Raw genomic sequence first — 9,215 nt, forward strand, 5'->3', positions numbered from 1 at the left:
CCCTTGTTGTTCTAAGGTCCCTAAACATCCTTACAATGATTATTTTAAACTCTGCATCTGGAAGTTTGGTTATTTCCATATCACTCTGTTCATTTCCTGGATGTTTCTCTTGTGGTTTCATTTGGATTACACTTTTCTGTCTTCTCATTATGTCTGTGTGTTTGGGTGTTATGCTGGTTGAGTCTAGGCTTGGTTTTGTCTGCCTCCAGTTTTCAGTTGTATTATTTCTAGATCTTCTTGGGTTGGGCTCAGCTGTTATTTGTAATCCACTTTCAGAAGTTAGGCTGCTTTGAAGTCTTCATTTGTTTGTTTTCTTCTCAGTTTTCTCAACAGGTCATTGTAGTCTTGTTTACTGATCTTAGCAGGGGGGTTATTTGAAACTGTATCCAGGAATGTGGTGGGTATAACCTGAGACTCTGAAGGTCTGATCTGCCAGTTTTTCTCTCTGCGGTTGGAGTGTTTTCACAGCTTCAGTAAGAAGAGGTGTATCTCAGATCTCCATGAAGACCTGCGTTACTACCCCTCCTTCCCATTTCTTGTTTTCAGCTGTGTCTTATTGCACTGATTGGAGCTGGAGAGATGTCTGGAGATGTGTGACCTGGAAGCACTTTTGTCTTGTGTTATGTGAAAGGATCAATCCATTTCCCAGCTATGGCTGCCTTCAGCACTGGATGAGTCAGATCTCAGGTCATCCCATGCATTCCTCTGCCCCTCACCATCTGTCTCTCTCTCTCCCCTTTCTTTTTGTAAGACAAGCCAGCCCTTTCAACACACCTCATTCCCAGGTCCCCAGGCAAGTGGCTGTGAGCGATATTTTCTTATCTTTTCCTTGGACTAAGAGCTCTTCTGGGCTCTCAGCCTCACCACCCCTCCATTCTTGTAAGCAGGGGAGATTCACTGCTCCTTGGTGCTACCTACCAGGCTTGATGTGGCTTCTTCTTTGCTCCTCGGTTTTTGAGAGCTGTTCTTGTAGTCCAGAGTTGGTTTTTCATGCTGATTGTTCCTAAATTAATTTGTAATCCAGTTTGGTGGTGCGAGCTGGGAGTCTGTGCATCTGCCTACTCTGCTGCCATCTTAAGGTCTCTCGCATAACTGCCTCTGAACTTTCTTGGAGAAATTAAGTAATTTTGTAAATAGCCACTTTGTCCTTTGAAGGGAAATAAAAATGACATAGGAATGGTAAATAGCATGTACTTTGATTCTGTAATCCAGTAGGCATGGCCACCATCACAGCCACCTGGCCCATGCAGGTTCACATTGAATTCAGACAGATGGTAATGATACAACAGAGCCATGAACTGGTGGGCCATTATCTTTAATCCTAGCTTGCACCTGGCGGGCAAGTAAAAACACACACTGGGCTCCAAAACCCACTCATTCAGTGCTCACAAAGCTACTGACTTATCTGAGTTTCCTAGAATCAAAGGTGTCTACCTCACCAGCCTTATTCACCTCTGTTCCCCATCTCCTTCTCTCTGCACAAAGTCTGCACTAACTGGCTTCTTCTTTAGCACTCTACCATCTTGGCTGCTTCTACTGGCTTCCTCCACATGGCCTCTCTCTGCTCTCTCCTCTAATGCTAATCTCAGGAACCTAGAGAGAGCAAGCTCCCAGTCTGCCCCACTTTATAGTGCAGAAATCAAAACCTTTAATCCAATATACAAAATAGGGAAGTCTCTAATACAAAGTCACTTATCTGAGGCATGATGGGATTGCACCACCCCACATCAAAAAGTATGAGAAAGGCTTAATCCTAAAACCAAGCCCCAGGCTACAAGGATCCTGCCTGCCCACAGCCCGCCCCCAACACACATTAATATCACCTGGGTGATGGGCTTTCACGTGGGCAGCACCATCTTTAACAAAGTGAGCATAATATATTTTTATCTGCCCAACAGATTTATTGTACTAATTAGCCATGGTGACACCTTCAGCTGTAATTGCAGAAATAGTGACAGTTTTAGCTTTACAAACTGAAGAGAAATAGTTGTTTATTCACTGCACCAATGATTAGTGTCCCAACAATCATTTATTCAAGCAGTTAATTGTAATGCAAAAGCACAGTTTGCCAAAAAAACAATGTTGAGAGTAGTGCTTATGTGTCCTGTTCATTCACAGAAAACCATTTAAACCAGGTCAGTAACTGAAGTAAAATAATGAAACAATACATTTTTCATGATGCCATGGGTCAGGTCAAGTCAAGCTGCCGAGAACGTTCCTTTCTCTGTTCCAAATTCTTGAAACCCTAATTTCAAATTGTGGTGTCAGGGATTTCCCCACTCTTTCTCAGGATATCCAATGGAGAAATGGATATCTCAGAACTTCCTTGCTCTGGGAGGGATGGCAGTAGCACATGAGTCCCTTGTGGCAGTAACCAGTAGACAGATAGGCTTCCTGACCAACAGGAACATGGAAGAAGGCTCTCAGTAGCTGTTTCTTTAGAGGTCTAAGTCTAATACCAGTTTGATGAGCAGTGTCAGGGCTTTTGGTGTCAACACTCCCAGGGGTGGCTGAGAGAGAGACACTAGAGCTCTTGGAGAAGGAAAAATTGTATGGCCAGTGGCAGAAGCACCAGATCAGGAGTTCCTGGTAGAAGTGATTATGGAGAGTGGGTGGGGCCGCACACATGCAAGGGAAGAAGACAGAATGGTGGTGTAAGTGGGGAGGTCAGGGTACATACAGTTCTATGAGTCAGGGATTGAAATTTCACAAGTTAAGGCTGATTTTTATTTGTTCACATTGATGTGGCAAGGGCTCCAAAGGAGAGGCCCTAAGGTGTCCTCTGAGAACAATGACTCTAGTGAGGGTCCACGACTGTGGCATCACCATTGCAAATGTGATAGAGGCAGGGGTCGATTCAGGTCTTAGGGGGCCTGAAGCTTATATAATTCGTAGCATCTCAAAAAAAAAAAAAAAAAGAAAGAAAGAAAAGAAAAAGAGCAAGCCTAAACATATAAAATCAAGTATGAGAATAAATATTTACTTAGATGAAAAAATAAATAGAAAACAAAATTCAATTTAAAAATATTGTCAAAGCGTGACCGGTGGTGGCACAGTGGATAGAGTGTCAACCCAGAGGCTGAGGGCCCCAGCTCAAAAGCCTGAAGTCACAGGCTTGTGCATGGGTGTGCCAGCTTCAGCTCAGGGTTGCTGGTTTGAGCTTGAGATCATCAACATAATCCCAAGGTTGCTGGCTTGAGTCTAAAGGTCTCTGGCTTCAAGTCGCGGACTTGAGCCCAAGGTTGCTGGCTTAAGCAAGGGGTCACTGGATGAGCTGGAGCTCCCCTGGTCAAGGCACATATGAGAAGCAATTATGAACAATTAAAATAAAACAATTATAAGTCAATGTTTCTCATCTCTGCTCTCCCATCCCTTCCTGTCTCACTGTAAAATAATAATAGTAATAAATATATAAGCATACATACTTTCATTGCATCCTCTTTGAGTGCATCTCCAAATAATAATTGTGGAAAATGATTTTCTATTATACGAATAGAAGGATAATTTTTTTCTCCAAACTCTAGCATGTAACGGAGTTTGGAACATGGTCCCCAAAATATGGTACCTTAGCGTATTGAATATTTGAGAAAATAGCAAAAACAGAAAAGCCAGTCTGAGTTTTCCTCATACCATTCTCCCTTGAAAGAGGTCATACAGCCTGACCAGGCTGTGGCACAGTGGATAGAACATCAGACTGGGACGCAGAGGACCCAGGTTTAAAACCCCGAGGTCGCCAGCTTGAGCACAGGCTCATCTGGTGTGAGCAAGGTTCATCAGCTTGAGCCCAAGGTTCCTGGCTTGAGCAAGGGGTCACTCGGTCTGCTGTAGCTCCCCACTCCCTGGTCAAGGCACATATGAGGAAGCAATCAGTGAACAACTAAGGTACCACAACTAAGAATTAATGCTTCTCATCTCTCTCTCTTCCTGTCTGTCTGTCCCTCTCTCTGTCACTCTCTGTTACTGATACCAAAAAAATAAAATAAAAAATTGGAGATCCTACAACCCTGATGTGCAAGGTCCTTTCCTATACCTGGAAGAAAGGTACATCTTTCTTCCTTCTTATTTTTATTGAATGTATTAAGGTAACACTGCTTAACAAAATATACAGGTTTCAGGTGCCCAATTCTGTAACATATCTTTGTACATGATATTGTGTGTTCACTCCCCGCCAATTCTTCATCCCTCATCATTTATCCCCCCATACCTTCTTCTACCCCCCCCCTTAATTCCACAGTCACAGAAAGAAGCTTTTTTATCTCCAATGACAAAGGGACATCAAGAAGAATCTGAATAAACAGGCCTTGCTAAATTTCCTCCAGTTTACTGAATTTTTACCTCATACCCTTAACTTATCCTACTTCTACATGACTGCTCACTCTTCTTCAAACCTAGAATAAAAATATTTGGATGTGTCCCTTTGGTCTTCTGAAGTTTCCTATGTCAAGTAAAATTTAAATCAAATAAATGTGGATGCTTTTCTTCGTTAATTCATCTTTGCCAATTTAATTTTCAGATCCAGCCAGGGACCTAAGAAGTTCAAGGAAAACTTTTTCTTTCTTACACATGATTATTCAAACATATAAAACATGTATTGATACTTTTGAAAAAAGGTTTTAGTTTTATAGTATATTATCTGTAATATCATGGAAACTTTTAGGAATGTTGATAAATTTTAAATTTTTTCTATCAAATTTCTTCATTGTTTCGAATATACTTTTTTACAGTATGACCTCTGGTTTCATACACTTGAACCTGATTTATCTCCCAGTAATTACATTGCTTTGATGGTTAAAACTTTAGCCACTCACTTTTGTTCTCACCAGGTGAGTCAGTGCACTGTCCAATAAGAATATTCCTAAAAGCCTCTGTATGGATGTATGCTTAGTAATCACTTAACCATACTGAAAAATGACTACAAAAAGTATCTCTCTCTTTCTCTCTCTCCCCATCTCTATCTCTATTTTTGTGTAGTTACATTAAATAATTATCTATTTATCTATTATATAGTTATATCTATATATTTAATAATCTATATTCAATAGATCAATGGTAGATAGATAGATCAGTAGATAGATATAGATATTTATCCATATTCCACTAATGATATTAAATGCATTTTCAGATCAACTTCCCCATAACCAAGTATCAAAAGTGCTCTGGGCTATTCTAACATCAGCCTTCATGAGTTGAAGTTATTTTTTTCAATTTTTATTATTTTAAATTTATTATGTTAACATGGATTCAAGTGTCCCACTTAATATAACACTCTCACCCCCACCCCCATGTCCATCACACTCCCTTTGCCCCCGCCCCCTCACTCTCTTTCCCCTTCCCTTCGGGATTTGCTATCCCATTATCTGTATATATGTGTTATATATATAGTTTCACTAATACCTTCACCTACTCTGACCCCATCCCTTCATCCTCCTTCCCTCTGACAGCTGTTCCTCTGCTCCCTGTGACCCTGCCTCTGCCTCTATTCTGTTCCTCAATTCACTCTGTTCATTAGATTCCACATATAAGGGAGATCATATGATACTTGTCTTTCTTTGTCTGGTTTATTTCACTTAGCATTATAATCTCCAGGTACATCTGTGCTAACTCAAAAGGTAAGATTTTCTTCTTTTTCACACCCACATAGTATTCCACTGTGTATATGTACCACTGTTTTTTGATCCACTTGTCCACTGATGGATACTTGGGCTGTTTCCAGATCTTGGCTATTGTAAACAATGATGCAATAAACATGGGGGTGCATATCTTCTTTTGAATCAGTGATTTGCTATTCTTAAGATATATTCCTATAATTGGGATAGCTGGATCAAAAGTCAGTTCTATTTTTAATTTTTTGAGGAAACACAATATTGTTTTCCATAGTGGCGTCACAAGTCTGCATTCTCACCAGCATTGCAGGAGGGTTCTCTTTTCTCCACACCCTCACCAGCACTTATTGTATGTTGATTTGTTAAATGAGCGCCATTCTGACTAGTGTGAGGTGATATCTCATTGTGGTTATAATTTGCATTTATCTGATGATTAATGAAGTTGAACATTTTCTCGTATGCCTATTGGCTATTTCTATGTCCACTTTGGAGAAGTGTCTATTCCAGGGGTCGGGAATCATTTTGGCTGAGAGAGCCATGAACACCACATATTTTAAAATGTAATTCCATGAGAGCCATACAATGACCTGTGTACATTATGCATTATCCAATAAAAATTTGGTGTTTCCCAGAGGACAGCTGTGATTGGCTCCAGCCACCTGCAATCATGAACATGAGCTGTAGGAATGAATGGATTATAATACATGAGAATGTTTTATATTTTTAACGTTATTTTTTTTTTTTAATTAAAGATTTGTCTGTGAGCCAGATGCAGCCATCAAAAGAGCCACATCTGGCTCATGAGCCATAAGTTCCTGACCCCTGGTCTATTCAGTTCTTTTAGCCCATTTTTTAATTGGGTTGTTTACCTTCCTGGTGTCGAGTTTTAGAAGTTCTTTAGAAATTTTGGTTATTAACCCCTTATCAGATGTATTGGCAAAGATGTTCTCCCATTGTGTAGTTTGTCTTTTTATTCTGTTCTTATTGTCTTTAGCTGTGCAAAAGTTTTTTAGTTTGATCTAGTCCCATTTGTTTATTTTTTCTTTTATTTCACTTACCCATGGAGATAAATCCGTAAAAATATAGCCATGAGAGACATCGGAGAGTTTACTATCTATTCTACTTCCTTCAAGATGTTTATGGTTTCATGACTTATATTTAAGTCTTTTATCCATTTTGAGTTTATTTTTGTGAATAATGTAAATTGGTGCTCTAGTTTTATTTTTTCACATGTACCTGTCCAATGTTCCCAACACCATTTATTAAAGAGACTGTCTTTACTTCATTGTATGCTCTTGCTTGCTTCCTTTGTCAAATATAAATTGATCATAAAGGTGTGGGTTTATTTCTGGGTTCTCTGTTCTGTTTCATTTTTCATTGATCTATATGCTTGTTCTCATGCCAGTACCAAACTGTTTTGAGTACAACAGCCCTGTAGTATAACAATATCAGGAAGTGTGATACATCTCAATTTATTCTTCATTTTCAAGATTGTTGGGGCTATTCATGTTCTTTTTTGGTTCCATGTAAATTTTTGAAATATTTTTTCTATATCTTTGAAGTATGCCATTTGTGTTTTAATAGGAATTGCATTGAATCTATATATTGCTTTGGGTAATATAGACATTTTAGTCACATTTATTCTTCCTATTCATGAACACAGTATATGCTTTCACTTGTTTGTATCTGCCTTGATTTCTTTTTTCAATGTCTTATAATTTTCTGAGTAAAAGTCTTTTACCTCCTTGGTTAAATTTATCCCTAGATACTTAATTTTTTGTTGTTGAGATAGTGAAGAAGATTGTTTCCTTAATTTTTCTTTCAGACATTTTATTGTTGGTGTATAAAAATGACACTGATTTCTGAATATTAATTTTATACCCTGCTACCTTGCCAAATTCATTTATCAGGTCCAGTAGTTTTTTGACTGAGACTTTAAGGTTTTCTATGTACAGTATCATGTTATCAGAAAATAATGATAGTTTTACTTCTTTTCAAATTTGTATGCCTTTTATTTCTTCTTCTTGTCTGATTGCTGTGGCCAGTACTTCCAGCACTATGTTGATAATTGTGCTGAAAGGGAGCATTTCTGCCTTGTTCCTAATCTTAAGGGAATTGCTCTTTTTTTTTTTGTATTTTTCTGAAGTGAGAAGCAGAGAGGTAGAGAGACAGACTTCCACATGCGCCTGACCAGGATCCACTCAGCAAACCCACTAGGAGGCGATGCTCTGCCCATCTGGGGCATTGCTCCATTGCAACTGGAGCCATTCTAGTGCCTGAGGCAGAGTCCATGGAGCTATCCTCAGCACTCAGGCCAACTTTGCTCCAATGAAGTCTTGGCTGTGGGAAGGGAAGAGACAGTTAGAGAGAAAGGAGAGAGTGAAAGAAGGAGAAGTAGATGGGTGCTTCTCCTGTGTGCTCTGGCCAGGAATCAAACTCAGGACTTCCACATGCCACACCAGCACTCTACCACTGAGCCAACTGGCCAGGGATTAAGGGGATTGCTCTTAATTTTTGCCCATTGAGTATGATGTTGGCTGCCAGTTTGTCATAGATGGCCTCTATTATATTGAGGTATGTTCCCTGTATTCTCATTTCACTGAGAGTTTTGATCATAGATGGGTGTTGGATTTATCAAATGCATTTTCTGAACCTATTGATATAATTATGTAATTTTTATCCTTTATTTTGTTTATGTGATGAGTCACATGTATTGATTTGTGAATATTGTACCAACCTTGCATCCCAGAATAAATCCCACTCGATGTATGATTTTTTTCATGTATTGCTGGATCTGGTTTGCTAATATTTTGTTAAGAATTTTAGAATTGATGTTCCTCAGGGATATTGGCCTATATTTTTCTCTCTTTGTAGTGTTTTTACCTGGTTTTGAAATGAGGATAGTGGTTGCCTCATAAAAGGAGCTTGGAAGTCTTCTATCCTCTTGAAATATTTGAAATATCTTGAAGGTCCTGGCCAGTTGGCTCAGTGGTAGAGCGTCAGCCTGACATGCTGAAGTCCCAGGTTCGATTCCTGGTCAGGGCACACAGGAGAAGCGCCCATCTGCTTCTCCACCCCTCCCCCTCTCCTTCCTCTCTGTCTCTCTCTTCCCCTCCCACAGCCAAGGCTCCATTTGAGCAAAGATGGCCCGGGCACTGGGGATGGCTCTATGGCCTCTGCCTCAGGCACTAGAGTGGCTCTGGTCACAACAGAGCATCGCCCCCTGGTGGGCATGCCGGGTGGATCCCGGTTGGGCACATGCAGGAGTCTGTCTGACTGCCTCCCCATTTCCATCTTCAGAAAAATACTAAAAAAGAAAAAAAAAAAAGAAATGAAATATCTTGAGAAGAATAGGTGTTATTTCTTCTTTGAATGTTTGGTAAAATTTGCCTGTGAAGCCATTCAGTCAAGGACTTTTATTTGCTAGAATTTTTTTGATAACTTTCCATTTCATTTGTTGTAATCGATCTGTTTAGGTTTTCTGATTCTTCCAAATTGAGTTTTATAAGATAGTATGTTTCTAGAAATTTATGTATTTCTCCTAGGTTGTCCAATTTTTTGGCATATAGATCTTCATAGTATTTTCGTACAATTCTTTGTATTTCTGTGGTG

At 39.5% G+C, this 9,215-nt stretch overlaps 1 non-coding gene across 1 annotated transcript; it reads left to right on the plus strand.

The window, feature by feature from the left end:
• Positions 1-8,572: 8,572 nt before the first annotated feature.
• On the plus strand, positions 8,573-8,648 carry TRNAV-GAC (transfer RNA valine (anticodon GAC)). Its single transcript has one exon. It is a non-coding gene; the product is annotated as a tRNA-Val (tRNA).
• The last annotated feature ends 567 nt before the right edge of the window (positions 8,649-9,215 follow it).

Source organism: Saccopteryx bilineata, chromosome 1 (genome assembly GCF_036850765.1).
Source record: "Saccopteryx bilineata isolate mSacBil1 chromosome 1, mSacBil1_pri_phased_curated, whole genome shotgun sequence".
Classification (NCBI taxonomy): domain Eukaryota; kingdom Metazoa; phylum Chordata; class Mammalia; order Chiroptera; family Emballonuridae; genus Saccopteryx; species Saccopteryx bilineata.